The sequence below is a fragment of the Equus caballus genome, chromosome 4 (genome assembly GCF_041296265.1).
Source record: "Equus caballus isolate H_3958 breed thoroughbred chromosome 4, TB-T2T, whole genome shotgun sequence".
In the NCBI taxonomy this organism is placed as follows: domain Eukaryota; kingdom Metazoa; phylum Chordata; class Mammalia; order Perissodactyla; family Equidae; genus Equus; species Equus caballus.
In genome coordinates this window covers 35092455-35110095 of record NC_091687.1, presented here as the reverse complement: position 1 = coordinate 35110095, position 17641 = coordinate 35092455, and the positions used below count along the sequence as shown (strand labels likewise).

At 32.0% G+C, this 17641-nt stretch overlaps 1 long non-coding RNA gene across 3 annotated transcripts in view; it reads left to right on the top strand.

Moving 5' to 3' along the window:
- LOC111773156 (uncharacterized) overlaps positions 1 to 11861 on the top strand; it is a 37256-nt gene extending 25395 nt beyond the window's left edge. Inside the window, exon 7 of one of the 3 annotated variants that reach the window (XR_011438123.1) lies at positions 9859 to 11861. This is a non-coding gene — a long non-coding RNA (uncharacterized lncRNA). Of the gene's footprint in view, positions 1 to 489; positions 3158 to 9858 lie in introns of those variants that run through there. The other 2 variants (XR_011438126.1, XR_011438125.1) reach the window with 2 other exon arrangements.
- Positions 11862 to 17641: the final 5780 nt, after the last annotated feature.

Here is a 17641-nt window from a genome sequence, read left to right as displayed (position 1 = left end):
TTCATAATATTTCCTGATTGCTTTCTAATGTCTCTAAAGTCTTTAGTAATATCACTTCTTTCATTCCTAGCATTGGTCATTTGTGTTTTCTCTCTTTTTCATGATTAGTTTAACTAGAGGTTTATCTATTGTGTTAGTGCTCTCAAATAACCAGTAGTTATTTATCTATCCTATGTTCAGGACACTTGGGGAAAGACTGACTGCCTTTCCTCAAGAAGAAACAAAAGAGATATTCAAAAACAGCCAAACTGAACTACTAGTTATGGTAACTTATATGTCTTAGATAAGAATACATTGGATGGCTTTAATAGTAGATTAAGGATGTAAATACTAGTGTTTGCTGGATGGTTTTTAACAATTCATTCATTCAGTCAATATTTTATTGAGTTCCAACTATTTGAAGTCACTGACATCCAAACAGTGTTTGTTGAACAAAAATGTATAATATGGACAATTTATTGATTACAGTATTTTTTATTTTTGAGAAAGATTAGCCGTGAGCTAACTGCTGCCAATCCTTCTCTTTTTGCTGAAGAAGACTGGCCCTGAGCTAACATCTGTGCCCATCTTCCTCTACTTTATATGTGGGATGCCTACCACAGTGTGGCATGCCAAGCGATGTCATGTCTGCACCTGGGATCTGAATCAGCAAACCCCGGGCCGCTGAGAAGCAGAACATGTGCACTTAACTGGTGCGCCACCGGGCCGGCCCTGATTACATTATTTTTCACCTTTTACAGTTTACATTAGGCTCTGAAGATTTTATAAATTTTTTTTGTTTTAAAATGTTTTAAATAAATTAAAGATTAATTTCAAACAAAAACACGTTCAACAACTTAAGATTTCACTCCTGAAGTTATTTTGTTCATAAGTGTAGTGATTACCTGAAACAATAAATACTCTTTCCATACTGTTATCTGACACTGGAATTTAATCTGAATAAACCCAATTCAGTAAATTTAGAGAAGTAGGTTTTCTTTTCTTTTTTTTTTTCAATATTTCTCAGGAAATCTCAGGGGACACATTGTATAGGCAAGCATCATGTTTGAGGTCTTGATAGCTTTCGTAAAGACATTTAGAGTAGGAAGAAATCTCGCTGCTACAGTTACAACGTCCACATCAGATAAAATTTCAAATGCAAAATGTGTCTTCAGATTATTTAGAGATCTATGTCTGTATTCATTACTTTAGCGTCACTTTTTTTTTGCTAGAAATATTGATAAAGTAACCTCCCAAATAGGGACAATTTATCCATACAAAATCTTTATCATCAATGTTTCTTTTATTGAGAAATATTGGAATCAAATGCTAAAGTAATTTTTTTAAATATATTATCCAATTTTTTGACAATGTATTTCTTTCCCTAGAAAAATATTTCAAGATTTAAAAGCATGGAACTAAAGGAAGGGTGATACTGCTGTGAATCACACTTTATCAGAGAGAAATATTTCAGAGTTGTCACCTTCTTAATTAATAAATAAGCTAATAGGATTTTGTTAGTAGACCTATTGGTTTTGTGTTCCAGGCAAAAAGCACCAATCCTTCACTGTGTGGTTCGAAGCAGGATGTCTGGTAAGCTTGGGACCAGGGCTAGATGAGGGTTTTGTGGGACATGTAACTTATTCAATTAGGTGAGGGGGCTTTTAAGAAAAAATAATATAAAGTTAAAACCACAAAATTTTTACAAAAGGAGCATTTGTTTAGAATGAGGAAAATATCATAAAACATTACAAATTTAAAGAGCTGACAGATAACATTAAGCATTAAGAACAAAAAATCCAGAAACTAATACATACTTTTAAAAGTTAACCTCTTGACATATTTCTATTTTCCTATTCCCTTTCTGTTTTTGGCTCTGTACTTCTTTATTGATGTCTTTTTTTCCCATTTGCATATTAATGGTTCCTGCACCCTTACTGGGAAAGATTTTCCTTTTTTGTTTGAATTTCTCTTGTGTCCCTGTCAAAAATCACTTGACTATACATGTGGAGTTTATTTTTGAACATTCTATTCTGTTCCATTGATCTATTTGTCTATCCTTTTATCACTACCACACAATCTTAATTATTGCAGCTTAATAGAAAGTTCTGTAGTCAAGGTTAGATCTTCTAACTTTGGTCTTTTTTGAGATAGGTTTAACTATCTTTGGGTCTTTTACTTTTCCAAGTACATTTTAAAATTTCAAGGAAATTTCTAGGAAAAAGCATGCTAGAATTTTGGTTGGGATTACATTGAATCTATAAATCAACTTCAGGAGAATTGGTATCTTAACAATACTTGGTCTTCTGATCCATAAAAATAATTTTTATCTCCATTTATTTAAGTATCTTCAATTACTCTCAGTAGCATTTTATAGAATTAGTATATAAGTTTTGCATTTATTTTTGTTAAATTTACGCCTGAATATTTTTTGATGTTGTTTTAAGTGTTATTTTAAAATTTTGTTTTTTGAATGTTCATTGCTAGTATGTTAAAAACATAATTGTTGTATGTCTATTGATTCTGTATCCTGCAACATTAGTTCTAGTAGTTTATTTTTTTGGCATATTTCTTAGAATTTTCTATGTATGCAATCATGTCAACTGTGAATAATGACAATTTTCCTCCTTCTTTCACATCTGTTTGCCATTTTTTCTTTTGCATTTTGCATTGGATAGTAACTCCAATGCCATGTTCAACAGATGTGGCGTTACAGCTATCGTTCCCTTTTATGTCATCTCAGAGGAAAAATATTTGATATTACACTGTTAAATATGATGTTAGTTGTAAATTTTTGTTGGTTATGCCCTTTATCAGATTGAAGAAATGGTCTTCTGTTTTTAGTTTGCTGAGAGATTTTTATTAGAAATTGTTTCTTTTTGTCAAATGCCATTTCTCCATTTATTAAATTGATCATATGGATTTTTTTTGCCGAATTATATTGATAGATTATCATACATTAAACCACCCTTGAATTCCTGGGATATACTTAACTTGATCATGGTATACAATCTTTATATATCACTAGATTTAATTTACTAATATTTTAGAAAACATTTTGAGTGTATTTTCCTGAAAAAATTTTGTTTGTAAATTTATTTCCTTGTGATATTCTAGTCTGATTGTGATATTGAGTAATATTAGCCTTATAAAATGAATAAATGAGTTGGTAACTGTTCCTTCCTCCTCTGTTTTCTGAAAGGTTTTGTGTGGGACTGGTATTATTTTTATTTAAATGTTTCCTGGGATTCACTGGTGATGCCATCTGAGCTTAAGGTTTTTGTTTTGTTTCGTTTTGTTTTAGGGGGAAGTTTAATTACAAATTCAATTTCTTTTTTAGCTAGAGGGATATTTAGAGTTTCTATTTCTTCTATGTTCAATTTTAGTTATTTGTATCTTTCGATAAATTTCTCCACTGAATCTAAGTTGTCGAATTTATTAGCATAAAGTTGCTCATGGTATTCCATTGTAATACTTTTACTATAAGTAGCAATCTATTGACTCCCCCTGTTTCATACATTGTGTAGGTATTATAGCTTTACATTCTTTTTCCTTGACAATTCATTCTAGGAGTCTAATAATTTCACTAATGATTTCAAAAAACTAACTCTGATTTGGTTATTTTCTCTATTGTTTTTCTGTTTTCTATTTATTTGTCTCTACTTTAATTTTTATTTTGTTTCCTCTAATTACTTTGGGTTCTAATTTTAGTTTTTTCTAGATTTTAAACTGGGAAACTGAAGTCATTGCTTTACACCTTTCAAATATTGTAATATAGCATTTAAAACTATGCATTTCCTGAAAGAGGATTCTGAGAAGATGGTGGAATTCTTGGAAGCAGATTCCAGAAATCTGTCTCCTTACCTTGACAATAATTGCACTGGCAGAATTTGTCTGATGTAGCTATTTTGAAATTCTGGAATCTTTTAAAGTCTTGCAACTTCCAGGGGAAGGCATGGACAGTAAATTGTGGTTAATTGTGGTCAATTTCATCTCTTACCACAGTAGCAGGTTCTCATCTCTCATCCCCAGCCGAATGGCAAGTGGGTGTTCATGTATGCCTGGAGCAGTTTGCACACAGCTTTCAGGAGCCAGGATGAGCAAAAAGTACCCTGTCCTCTAAATATTGAGGACCTGTGTTCTGATCACTGATTGCTTGTTCTGATCAGAGAGGTGCAAAGAGGTGGGCAGCCATTATTATTGCACTTTCCGCCACTGTTGCAAGCCCCACCCCCTCTGGATGAAGGGACTTCCAGGGGATTTAAAGCTTCAGTGGTCTAGCTCTCCTTTATTTTTATCTTTTTCCTATTTTGGGACCCAGACATTAAAGACTAAGACACTCAAAAGCAACTGGATATGTGAGAAAAATTAGAACATGACTACACGTGCCCAGAGAGAGATACAGGCTCAGAAAAGACCTGAGAAGATTTCAGGTTTACATCTCAGACCGCTGCTTGACACAGAGAGAGAGTACAATTAAAAAAATAAACAAGCAAACCCTGGAGAAGGGGAAAAATTTGATTTCTAACATTAGCATTCAAATGTCCAATTTTTAATAAAAAAATTTCAAGGCATAAAAAGCAACTGGAAAGTATGACCCATTCAAAGGAAAAAAATAAATTAACAGAAACAGTCCCTAAAAAAGAACTGATGGCAGGTCTACTAGACGGAGACTTTAAAACAGCTGTCTTAAAAATGCTCAAAGAACTAAAGGATGATGTGGACAAAGTCAAGAAAATAATGTATGAACAAAATGGAAGTATCAATAAAGAGATAGAAAATCTAAAAAGAAACAAGAGAAATTCTGGAGCTGTAAAGTACAATAACTGAAATGAAACATTCACTAGAGGGATTGAAAGGTAGATCTGAGCGGGCAGAAGAAAGAATTCATGAATGTGAAGATAGGACAATATCCAGTCTTAGGAGCAGTAAGAGAAAAGACTGAAGAACAGTGAGTGAACAGAGCCTAAGACACCTATGGGACACCATCAAGTGCACTAACATCCACACTGGGGGAGCTCTGAAAGAAGAAGAGAGAGAGAGAGAGAAAGTGGCAGACAGAATTTTTAAAGAAATAATGACTGAAAATTTGCCAGATTTGATGAAATATGTGAATATAAACATCCAAGAAGTTCAACAAACTCCAAGTAAGATGAATTCAGAGACCTACATATAGACATGTTATAATCAAACTTTTGAAGGCCAAAGAAAAAATCTTGTAAGTGCCAGGAGAGAAGCAACTCATCACATACAAAGGGCTCTCAATAAGATTATCATCAGATTTCTGATCAAAAACTTTGGAGGCCAGAGGTGGATATATCCAAATTTCTAAAAGAAAAATCTGTCAACCGAGAGTTGTATATCCAGCAAAACTGTCCTTCGAAACTGAGGCAGAAATTAAGACATTTCCAGATAAATAAAAGCTGAGAGTTTGTTATCACTAGACCTGCATTATAAGAAATGCTTAAGGCAGTCCCACAGGGTGGGGTGAAGTGAGAGAACACTATACAGTAACTTGAAGACATATAAAGAAATAGAGATCTCAATAAAGTTAAATATATGGGTAATTATAAAAGCTAATATTATTGTAACAACAGTTTGTAACTCCACTTTTTGTTTTCCACATAATTTAAGAGACTAATGAATTTAAAAAAGTTATTAGCTTATGCTTTGGGGCATACAATGTATAAAAATATAATTTTATGACATCAACAACTGCAAGGGGTGGGGACAGAGCTATTAAAGGAGAAGAGATTTTGTATGATATTGAAGTTAAACTGGTATAAATTCAAATTAGAGTGTTATAACTTTAGGATGTGGAATTTAATCTCCATGGTAACAACAAAGTAAATAGCTAAAGAATATACACTAAAGGAAATGAGAGAGGAATTTAAATGTTTCACTACAAAAAAAACAACTAAACACAAAAAAAGACAGTAAGGTAGGAAATAAAGACAAAATAGCTATAAGCCATATAGAAAACAACTATCAAAATCACAGAAGTAAGTCCCTCCTTATCAGTAATGACTTTAAATGTAAATGGTTTAAGCTCTCCAATCAAAAGCAGACATTGGTAGAATGGAAAAAATCCCACAAGATCCAACTATATACTGGCTACAGAGAGACTTGCTTTATATCCAAAGACACAAATAGATAGAAAGTAAAAAGATGGAAAAAGATGTTCCATGAAAATAGTAACCAAAAGAGAGCAAGTGTGGCTATACTAATGTCATACAAAATAAAACTTAAATAAAAAATATTACAAGAGACAAAGAAGGGCATTATATATTAACAAAAGGGTTAATACAACAAGAATATATAAAAATAATAAACACAAAACCGACCAAGACTAAGTCACAAAGAAATTGAAAATCTAAATAGATGTAACTAGTAGGGAGACTGAATTAGTAATAATCAAAAAATCTCTGGCAAAGAAAAGGCTTGAACCTAACGGCTTCAGTGATGAGTTCTAGCGAATATTTGAAGAAGAACTAACACCAGTCCTTCTCAAACTCCCAAAAAATTGAAGAAGATGTAATACTTCCTAACTCATTCTATGAGGCCAGCATTACCCCAATACCAAAGCTAGACAAAGACACGACAAGAAAAGAAAACTAGAGACCAATATCTTTTATGAACATTAATGCAAAAGTCCTCAAAACATACTAGAAAACCAAATTTAGCAGCATACTAAAGGATTATACACAATAACCAAGTTAGATTTATTCCTGGAATTCAAGGATGATTCAATATATGAAAATTGATCAGTGTGATATACCACAGTAACAGAATGAAGGAAAAGAACCCACTTGATCATTTCGATTGATGCACAGAAAACACTTGACAAAGTTCACCACTCTGTCATGATAAAAATATTCAACAAATGAGGAATAGAAGGAAACTACTTCAACATAATAATAGCCATACATGAAATACCATATATGACTGACCATCATACTCAACAGTAAAAAACCGAAAATGTTCACTCCAAGATCAGGAACAAGGCAAGGCTGCCTGCTATCACAACTTCTATTCAACATAGTACTAGAAGTTCTAGCTAGAGCAATTAAGCAAGAAAAAGAAATAATAAGTAAAAGGCATTCAAAGAACTGAAAGCAGGATCTCAAAGAGACATTCGTACACTCATATTCTTAGCAGCATTATTCACAATAGCTGAAACATGGAAGTAACACAGATGAATGGATAATCAAAATGTGGTTTATGCACATGGAATACTATTCAGCCTTAAAAAAAGAAGGAAATTCTGACACATGCTACAACATGGATTAACTTTGAGGACATTGTGCTAAGTGAAATAAGCCAGTCACAAAAAAAATCCCCCAAAACAAATACTGTATGATTGCACTTAACTGAGATACTCAGAGTAGTCAAAATCATAGAGGGAAAGTAGATTGATTGTTGCCAGAGGCTGGGGAAGTGAGAACGTGGAGTTATTATTTAATGGTATACAGTTCCAGTTTTACAAGATGAAAAGAGTTATGGAGATGGATGGTAGTAATGGTTGCACAACATTAAGAATATATTTAATACCATTGAACTGTACAGTTAAAAGGGTTAAGATGGTCAATTATGTTATGATGTGTATTTTACCACAATCTTTTAAAAAAAATTGAAAAAATACCTATACATTTTCTTTAAGGATGAGTTGCTGCATCTCATAAATTTTATTTATTTATTTATTTTTGTTTGAGGAAGATTAGCCCTGAGCTAACATCTGCCACCAATCCTCTTCTTTTTGCCGAGGAAGACTGGCCCTGAGCTAACATCGGTGCCCATCTTCCTCTATTTTATGTGGGATGCCTGCCACATCATGGCTTGACAAGTGGTGCACAGGACTGTACCCAGGGTCTGAATGGGCGAACCCTGGGCTGCCAAAACAGAACATGGGAGCTTAACCACTGCGTCACCTGGCTGGCCCCCATAAATTTTCATTTGTTGTGCTTTTATTATCATACAAGTGAATATATTTTTCTTTTTCTTTTTTTTGGTGAGGAAGATTGGCCCTGAGCTAACATCTGTTGCCAATCTTCCTCCATTTTATATGTGGGATGCCGCCATAGCACGGCTTGGTGAGTGGCATGTAGGTCTGTACCTGGGATCTGAACCCGTAAATGCTGGGCTGCCAAAGTGGAGCATGTGAACTTAACCACTATGCCACCAGGTTTGCCCCAGGATATATTTTCTAACATCCTAGTAATAATATTCATCTTCATGTCTTTTTCACTGATATTAGCATAGCTATGCTAGGTTTCTTATGCTTACAGCTTGCGTGGTTAGCCCTTTTAAAAATCCTTTGACTTTTACATTTTTTCTACTTTTATGTTTAAGGTGTATTCTTTTTGGTGAATAAGCATAGTTGAGTCTTGCTTTTTAAATCTAACTTCACAGTCTGTGTTTTAAAGGAAGTATTTTTTTTTGTAAAATTTAATGTAATTATTGACATGCTTGAATTTCAGATTGGTATTTGATTTGTTTTTTGTTTTATCTATTCATTGTTCCCCAGTTCTTTCCATTTTAATTTTTTTGTAAAGTATATAAATATATTTTTTGTATTCCATTTTATCTCATTTTATGGCATTTTAGTTTTATGGCATTTTAGTCTTTGTACTTTTTTGCAGCATTTCTTTAGATAGTAAAATATGCATATGTAGTTTATTACAGCATACATTAAAAATTCTATTACTTCATGAACAGTTTAAGAAATTTATAACAATATATTTTCAATTGTCATATATTTTACTTCTAAATATTCTATAAAACCCAATTTTTGTTATTATTTTTACTTTAAATGGCTAATTGTCTTTAGGGAAACAACAAAATATGTATAAATATAGGAACAATAATTTCTATGGCCCCTCCCCAATTTTCTTTTTCTGATATTCCTCATTCCTTTTTATAAAAGCCAGTTTCTATCTCATTTCATTTTCCTTTAGCCTCTATAAATTCTTTTAGTGTTTCTTATAGTGGAAATTCTTTCAGGTTTTTACTCTCTGAAAATGGCTCTCTGAAAATGAGATGTAATATTATTCTATGAAATTGGCAAAGTAAATAAAAATCCGTTGTGTTGTAGACTTCCAGGCAAAGCGCGCTCACTGCTCTAAGGAGTAGAAAATGATAGAACTATACAAAATTTCTTTTGGCAATCAAATTTTTAAAATGTTTTATACTTTGACAAATATTAAAATTCTTGGAATTTATAAGAAAATTCAGATGTGTATAAAGATATATTTACAAGGGTGCACAGTGTAGCTTTACTTTTAATAACAAAAGCAGAAACAACAGTACCTTCATATGATGAAATAATATTGAGCTACTAAAATTTATGTTGCAAAATACCTTGCTAGAATTGAGAAAGTGCTAAAAAAGTTTGTATAATATGAAATAACTTTAAGAATATGTATGTTTTACTTGCATAGGAAAAGTGATATATATCAAATTTTAGCAGAGGTGATTTTTTTCCTTCGTGCTTTTTTGTGTTTGCCAATTTTTCTGCCCTCGCTATGTAATTAGGCTAAAGTCCTATAATATTTATTCAAAGAAGAATGATCAAGGACAGTAGGAAATATTAAATATACTGTGGAATAGAGAGAAACTAAGAAAAAAATCCTAATGATCTTTGGAGTCTAGATAATTCTCTAGGGAACATAGATGTCTTTTTTGCCTAAAGGGTCAACAATGAAACCATTTAATTTGCGTTTCATATCTCCTCTTTTCCCTGCCTAATGAGCTGTGACAAAGGGATAAAAGTTAAGTTGAGAAAGACATAGACGCTACATACTGTAAAAAAATTTCAATTATAGCTAGAAGTGTCATTAAATTTTACAGCACTAATGAAAAACTTGGTTTATATCTTTGCAGGTTTCCAAAGTGTTTTGAAGGTACTATTTTCTGTTTTCTGGAACGTGTTATGATTCTTTTTTACTACAGAATTGGGAACTGGAAATTCTTAGCCTGGTGACCAGAAAAAAATATTTTGGCCTGAGGACAGTTGACTTGTCAGGCAACTGGTCATGACTGAAAGAAGGGTATGCTCCCCACAACAGTTCAACTTCTATTTTCACCTATGCACACATGCATTACCTTAAGAAAGGATGTGCTATTGTGCATTTTAAGGTCATGAAGTACTACGGTGAATTGGATTTCGGTCCTCTGGCAATAGGTTAATTACCAGCTCAGTCTCTTGGAGAAATAAAAAGTGCAGAGTATTTATATTTGAAACAGAATTGTTAAGGGTGCTTATCTCACCTTAATATATTTTGATATTTTGGAATACTATTAAATTATTAAAATGTTACTTAGTAATGAATGGCTGCAGGTGGAAAGAGATATGATCTAATTACTACTTATTTAGTGAATATTACTTCTGTTTCTAGCAGGAACAAATTATAAGCATTTATGTTAGATCTGATAAGGAAAATTATGTGAAAACTTAAATATGAGGAGTATATGAGAATATAAATTTTATATTCTCCCAGAACATTTTATTTTGCAATGTATATATTTCTCCCACGTAACATTTTATTGTGCCCATTACTTACACCAATAAATATTTTTCAAAAACATTATTTTCATTGGATAGATAGGATTCTCCTGAAGGAAAGCCACTTCTTTGTCCATCAACCAATAGATTGCTGCTGAAATATCCATACTCCCTTCTAGGACAGTATAAAATTATAAGACTACATGAGTTTCAAGAAATAGTTTTATCAAACTCCTTAAGTGACAATCATCACACAAGAGGTTACAAAAAAAGGAGATAATTTCTCTTTAGAGAAATTTCTCTTTAGTTTCTGATTATATGTGCTTTTTCCTAAGCAACTGCTTATTTTTAACTTGTCAATACTATACGTCATATAAATGACTATATTTTAAATCTTGCCTTCTAGAAGGTTTGAATAAAGTTGTAATCTAACTCTACAGTCTCTATATAACTTCACTTAATTTCCCTGCACCTCGAACTCACTTACTGTAAATTTATTTAACTTGTCATATGTATGCATCTTTATGAGATATATTAAATTTACTGGAAAAAAATAGTATATCAATAACAATAAATCAACAACAATAATAAAAATGACCACAAGGAAATTCCTGGTCTCTCTGCATATCAATTTATTAATCTGAAAAATGTGGGTGATTATTTCAATCTTTTAGGGTAGAGTCATTATGAGGTTTAAATTAGGTAATTTAAGTGAAAGCCTATATTACAGAGTCAGAGAGCAGTGTTCAAAAAGTGTCTTCCGTCCATTCTTTAGAGACAGAGCTGGTACATAAATTCCATTTCCATTTAGGTAACACACTTACTGTTCAGTGGAGCCATTCTGAAACATCCCAAGTAGATGACAACCTGTCTAATATGATCAGTATCTTGGTATTTTAAATTGAGCAACCTCATATATAAAAATCATTTAAAAATGCTAATTAAATGAAAATATTTTTTTGGTTTTCAAATGATTGTTTTGATAACACATAGATAAATGCTATTTTCTCTTTAGCATAGGAAAAGATAAGCATAACAATTTATTTAGCAATATAATCATAAAATATACTAAGACTATGGCTATTTATATAAAGTTTTATACAAAGAGTTAAGATGTTTTACATTTTAATATTTATTTGAAAATATGTAAAAAACATGAAAGTCAGTGCAGAGCACTCCAGGTACTAACTAAATCATAAATAATGTATTTATTGTCAATAAAAAGGATATTACTAATAAATCAGAGATGACTATATTTATGAAGAAACATTTGCCCCATTACTTACGTTTGTATTAATTTTCTTTTCTCATAATATATTAGTATTTGATTTATTTAAATTGTGCTTTGCCTTTAAAATGTCATTAAAGTTTGTAACATGTGTATGATGCAGTTATGTAATTACTTAATCTTGGGATTAATAAGGGAAGTAGCCTCTATTGTAGGAATATCTCACAAGTTGCTTTTGATTTTCCTTGCTTAAAATTAAAACAAAAGATTTCCCTGATGTTCACAAATAATTAGGGTTTTCAACTTACATCTTTTGACTAAAAACGTACTATAAATAAAAGATAACTATGGTGGTCAAAATGTCTCACCCAGGGAAGAGAAATTTCAGTATTAAGTATATATCTCAAAGAAAAATCAAGTAATTGAGCTGGTAGCAGTTGGACAATCTGCCCTTCTCTGCTCCATTTCCCAGTCCCTGAGTAAAATGGAACAATAAAAAATAAGACGTGATTGGAAAGGACTGGAACATAAAAGATCTGAGTTTCTGTTATAGGGTTTTCCTGCTGTCATTGCCCTACATCCATTTATTTTTGATAACAACCTGCTATCCCAATCTATTCTTTCAGTTCTATTTTGGGCAAGAAGCCTCAGATGAGATCCTTTGTCTAAGAAGAGTCTTTAACATGGTGTGCTACCAAAAGCCACACATACCCAGGGAAGGAATGACAGAGCCTATGAGAGCCTTCTATCCTGGGGCAAAAGACATAAAATCAGAAAGAGATGACATAGAAATTATGTTATTTCCATCTTCTTTTTGTTAATACAAACAAACACACACACACATTTGTTTTTTAAGAATACATAAAAAAGGGAGAGAAATGCCTGAAGAAATTTGAAAAACAAATGGAAATCCTAAATGTTACCTGAATTTAATTATTAATCTTTGCTTTTGCCTACAGCAGAGTTCTCTTTTATTTCTCAAATTGAGAGAAAGAGAGAGAGATAGAAACAGAGAGAGATTTCCTTAAAGGTTAGAAAATAAATGAAACATAAAATTTATATGTATAGTAAGTAATAATTGTCACCATTTAAAACACATATCTTTATTAAGAATGCTAAATTTATGCCTTGAAACAGTACTATAATTATGATCTTAATTTGATGAACTCTTGAAAATAACCTGGCAATTATGCTTGATTACTGCATTTTCTCTATTAGCGTTTATTATTTAAATAACAGTGATACACAAACGCATCTTGACAATTTTTGTTTTCCTAAAATATTACCTATTTGTAATTTTAAAAGAAAATATGGCCAAAATAAAATTTCCTTAATCAGACAAAGTCTTAGTTTATGAATTAGGACCTGAAATAATTTGGGTACTTTTTCAGACCTCTGAATTATTAGTACATTAGTAGTGGGTAAAAAAAGTACCAGTATCTTTGTCAGAGCTATCAATATTTATAAAAGATGTTTACATATTATTGAGCCTGTGTCAGGATTCCATATTTTTCTCTGATGACTAAGTATACTGTTGAAATATTATTGGGTAAATTATACTAAGCTAACTTTTATCGATCAACAAACAATCAATAAATATTTTGTATTTGCCTTCTGTGTTCTCAGGGCAATGCTAAACTAGGACTAAATATGCCTAAGACATGGATTTCACTTTTAAGATATTTACATTTGAAGAAAGAGTAATTTTACATAGGCAACAATGGTGAACAGTAAACATTGGTTTCTGATCCCACATACAACAATGTGGTATCTATTTTAAGAGCTCTAGATATTCAGACAAGGAAGATGCGTCTCTTCTAACCCAGCCATCTGGACACCCAGGTGGAGCAGATGGGTCATAACAAAGCCACCATTACAAACAACCCAATGAATACTTCCTGAGACAGGTAAAAGTTGATTGTATTAAGACATAAAACTACATTCCTCCAGTAGATCACATTCTTCTTTCTTTTACTTTACAGTTGTGAAACTGTAAAATATTTGCTGGTAATATTTGCTGTGGAAACTCTGGACTGAGAAAGAGGAAATTTCCTTGCAATTGTCTTCCTCTTGAATTCCACGCTACTGGCGAACAATATCCAAATTTTACCCTCTGAATTGTTCTAAAGCTCTATGCCTAGTGAGTGAATAACTAATAAATATCTGATGCTGGTAAACATAGGTCACTTAAAGATTAGTCGAAGGGTAAGACATTTTTTTCTATTGAATAGAACTTACAGCTGATTACAAATAGAAGTAGCCCACATGAGTAGGTCACCCTTGAAAAGGACTTTAGGAATCATTATGGAGTTTAACCTGGATCAGAGGAGATTTAACAAATATTTTAATAGGAGGAGACTTACTGGTGACCAACTTTATTTGTATTGAGTAGTCTTGAAAGCAAGTGTGGGTTACGTATAACATTAAAGAGTAACACTTTGACAGGTACTGCTGTAGGTACTGAAGCATTTTAAATTCTGAATCTGTCTCAGATACTGTAGTCTTCAGTCTTATAGGGACATTTTTATCTTAAATTTTAACATTTTATGTATACACAGATCATTATTCATCTGCAAACCAATAGTGCAAAAGCAGTGTCATAAAAGTAAACCTTTAAGGACAACGCCATTAATGTTCTTGATATTATCATCCTGATTGAATTTTAGTTAATCAGCAGCTTAAATGTCATTGGCTTGTATTGTAACTTAGTGTGGGGATATGTGTCAGACTATCACATTACTTGCTTTGGTTAAGAAAGTTTAATTTTTTTTCAACAAAAGTCTTGTAATAGCTGTAAACACAACGAGGAAATACATCATGCAGCACTTAATGAATTGTTTTTGTTTGCTGCAATTAAGTTGATGATTTGATTGTGAACAAAGTAAATAATAATACTTCATGACCTCAATCTAGTACCTTTGCCTAGGGGCATGTTCCAGCATGATCAGAAATACATGTTAAGTAGATCCTTGGGTTAGAATTTCTCAATGTACATCTCCCAACATATAATCACACACACACACACATGTGCACGCACAGGCTGAGAGTGTGGAACAGGGTGGAAGAAACCTAGATTTTTCCAAATCATCAGATTCATTTTATTTGTCCTATGGTCATATCCTGCCCACGTTCATTGCTTGAAATTATTGTAACTTTAATTATAACTGAAAGTGAAATAGAAATTTGAATATAATGTTATATTCAAAGGATTAATACATAATTAAATGTAAGTAGAATTGATTTAATAATAAATTAAAATTTTAGAACATTTTCTAAATTTCAAAAGATTTCCTTATATATTAACTTCTTTAAGACACAAAACAGGTTTATCAAATGGTCAGGACTTTTTAAGCTATTTTATAGATGAACAAACAAAGATTTTAAAAGATTTACTGAAGACTATATAGCTAATTGATATTAGAGTCAGCACTGAAAACCTTCTTGGTTTCTACTGCAACACTTTCTCCCTTAAAATGACTTAATAGTCATGAAGTACACTTGCCAGTTGAATGTTTTCAGTTTAATAATTTCTAAAAATTCTGTTTTAAGGCTGAATGATAAGTAGACAAGAGCTGAGTTCATTATAGTTTTTTACAATGTGACTTATTTTCAGCTTTTTCTTAATTGTTCCAAACAGTATGTGTTTTCATCTGGTGGGAGGATATTGTAAGAACTAGTTAAAACAAAATTGTTAAGTTCCAGGTCTCAGACGAAATTGTAGAAAATATCACTTAAATGATAAATCTAAGTAATTACAAAAGAATGTAAGGATAAAAAGAGAACCTATTTTTAAAAATAATTATTAGAATACTATGTCATGGGATTTCATGACATAGATTATCTATTTTTCAGTGAAACATGTGACAAAAGTTTCCTATGAATCCATTAAGGTTAAAGAGTTTAAATTTGAGTTAGATAATATTATTAACAGTATTTACATATTTATAGCTGATTAATCTAAGCACTGGTGATCAATGACCATTTGGGTGGAAACTAATAGAGGTGTGTGAAGGATTTCATCACTTTGTTTCCTTGTTAAAAATTATTACCTTTTGGATGGCTTCTCTTCATATAATTTGAATGTGTAAACACATGGTCATGGTGGCAAAACATACATGCCACCCCCCGTATCACCTCCACCACCACCATAAAAACATAATGATGACTTCTGAGGCCCTTAGTTTATGGATATGAAATCTTAAGAGATTTATCACCAAGTAAGATACTAGAAGGACACCTAGTTATAAACATTTTATAAAATCAATAAATTGTCCAAGGAATAAAAGCAAAGCACTCTTCTTGGATTTTAGTGAAATAGCTGGAAACATTAAGTACAATTAACACAAAGCTTGATCTTTCCTGAAATTTTCCATAGTTTAGAAATATTTAATCATACCTCTGCTTCAGGATTTCAATAAAACATAATGTTAATTAAGCCATACTATTAGCATAGTTCTACGAAGCTTGTAGGATAATTTTTTTCTGAAAAAAACCAGACATCCATCCATTTCTGTTTACAAAGTGAAAAGGTGAGCTTAACTCTCTAGCTGATGTGTTACAGAAGACATTAAATAACTCTGAGTGTGAAATGCTGAGTCCGGGCCCTGGATTTTATTAGCCAAGGAGACAATTGCAAAAGATCTTTTGGGCTGATATTTTTAGTTTTATGTATTTTCAGGACTGATGTAACATATGAAATATGTTAAGGAAAATACTCATGAATGATTAAAATGCCATTCATTATTCTGCTAGATAATTTCAGCCCCGTTCACATTCCTTCCAGAGGTTTATTTATTCTGGATGCAACACCTTTGTGAAAGGAAACATCTTGTGTAGTACATAAGATAGAGCTGCACACAAAAGAATAATAATAAGATAAATGGTTGCATAACGTCTTAGTAATATAAACAACCTCTAAGAATTATATGAAATGAATCTGCTGCGTGGTTTTCAACTCCTAAAAGAAAATAAGGGATAATGATTGTTTGCTTAGGAAATTGAAAAAGGAAATCCACAGCACATTTAATAAACAAATTATTTCAAGTTGTCCTTAGAATACGTTTAAAACGTAAGATCAACAAAAATATATCTACTAATGCATTCACCATATTGCCTATATGACAGCTGGTCTTACAACCCCTGGCTGGTATCTGCCTCTAGTATGTTAGTAGGAGAGAAGATGGTCAGAAATATGGTCTCCAATGACAAGTGGCCAAAGTCAAAGCTGGCAAAAGCATTAGAAATGCCATTTATCTCAGTTAGAATTTTAAGCTCTTTGCTAGACTGTGGATTTATAAAACAAGAAAATTTCACAAGTAGGCGAAGAGGTATTTAATTAACTGTTTCTATGTGATTTATTTTTTTGTGGATAATTCTGGTTTTAAATGAAATATTCTTTCAAATAGTCTACTTTCTTCTGTTCTGATTCTCCACTAGCTAAGCCACTTTCTTAATAATTTGGCAGTATAACTTAAAAATTATTAAATATTTGTAAATAATTTAATATTCTGGATATCTTGATACTGAGAACAATGTGCTCTATGATCAGAAGTTAGCAACCTGCAGCCTGTGGGCCAAATTTAGTCCACCACCTGTTTTTGTGTGATCCATGTGCTGAGAATACTTTTTATATTTTTAAATGATGGGAAAAAATCAAAAGAATAATAATACTTTGTGAATCATGAGAATTATGTGAAATTCAAATTTTAGTAAATACATAAAATGTTATTGGAACATAGCCATGTCATTCATTTACGTATTGTCTTTGCTGCTTTCACACTAAAGTGGTATACTGGGGTGGTTGCAAGAGAGACCATATGATCTACAAAACCTAAAATATTTACTAAACTGTTTGCTATCTGGACCTTTACTGAAATATTTGCCCTTGTTCTGGATTGTATAAATGATTATTTCCATCTCTTGGAAAAGAGATT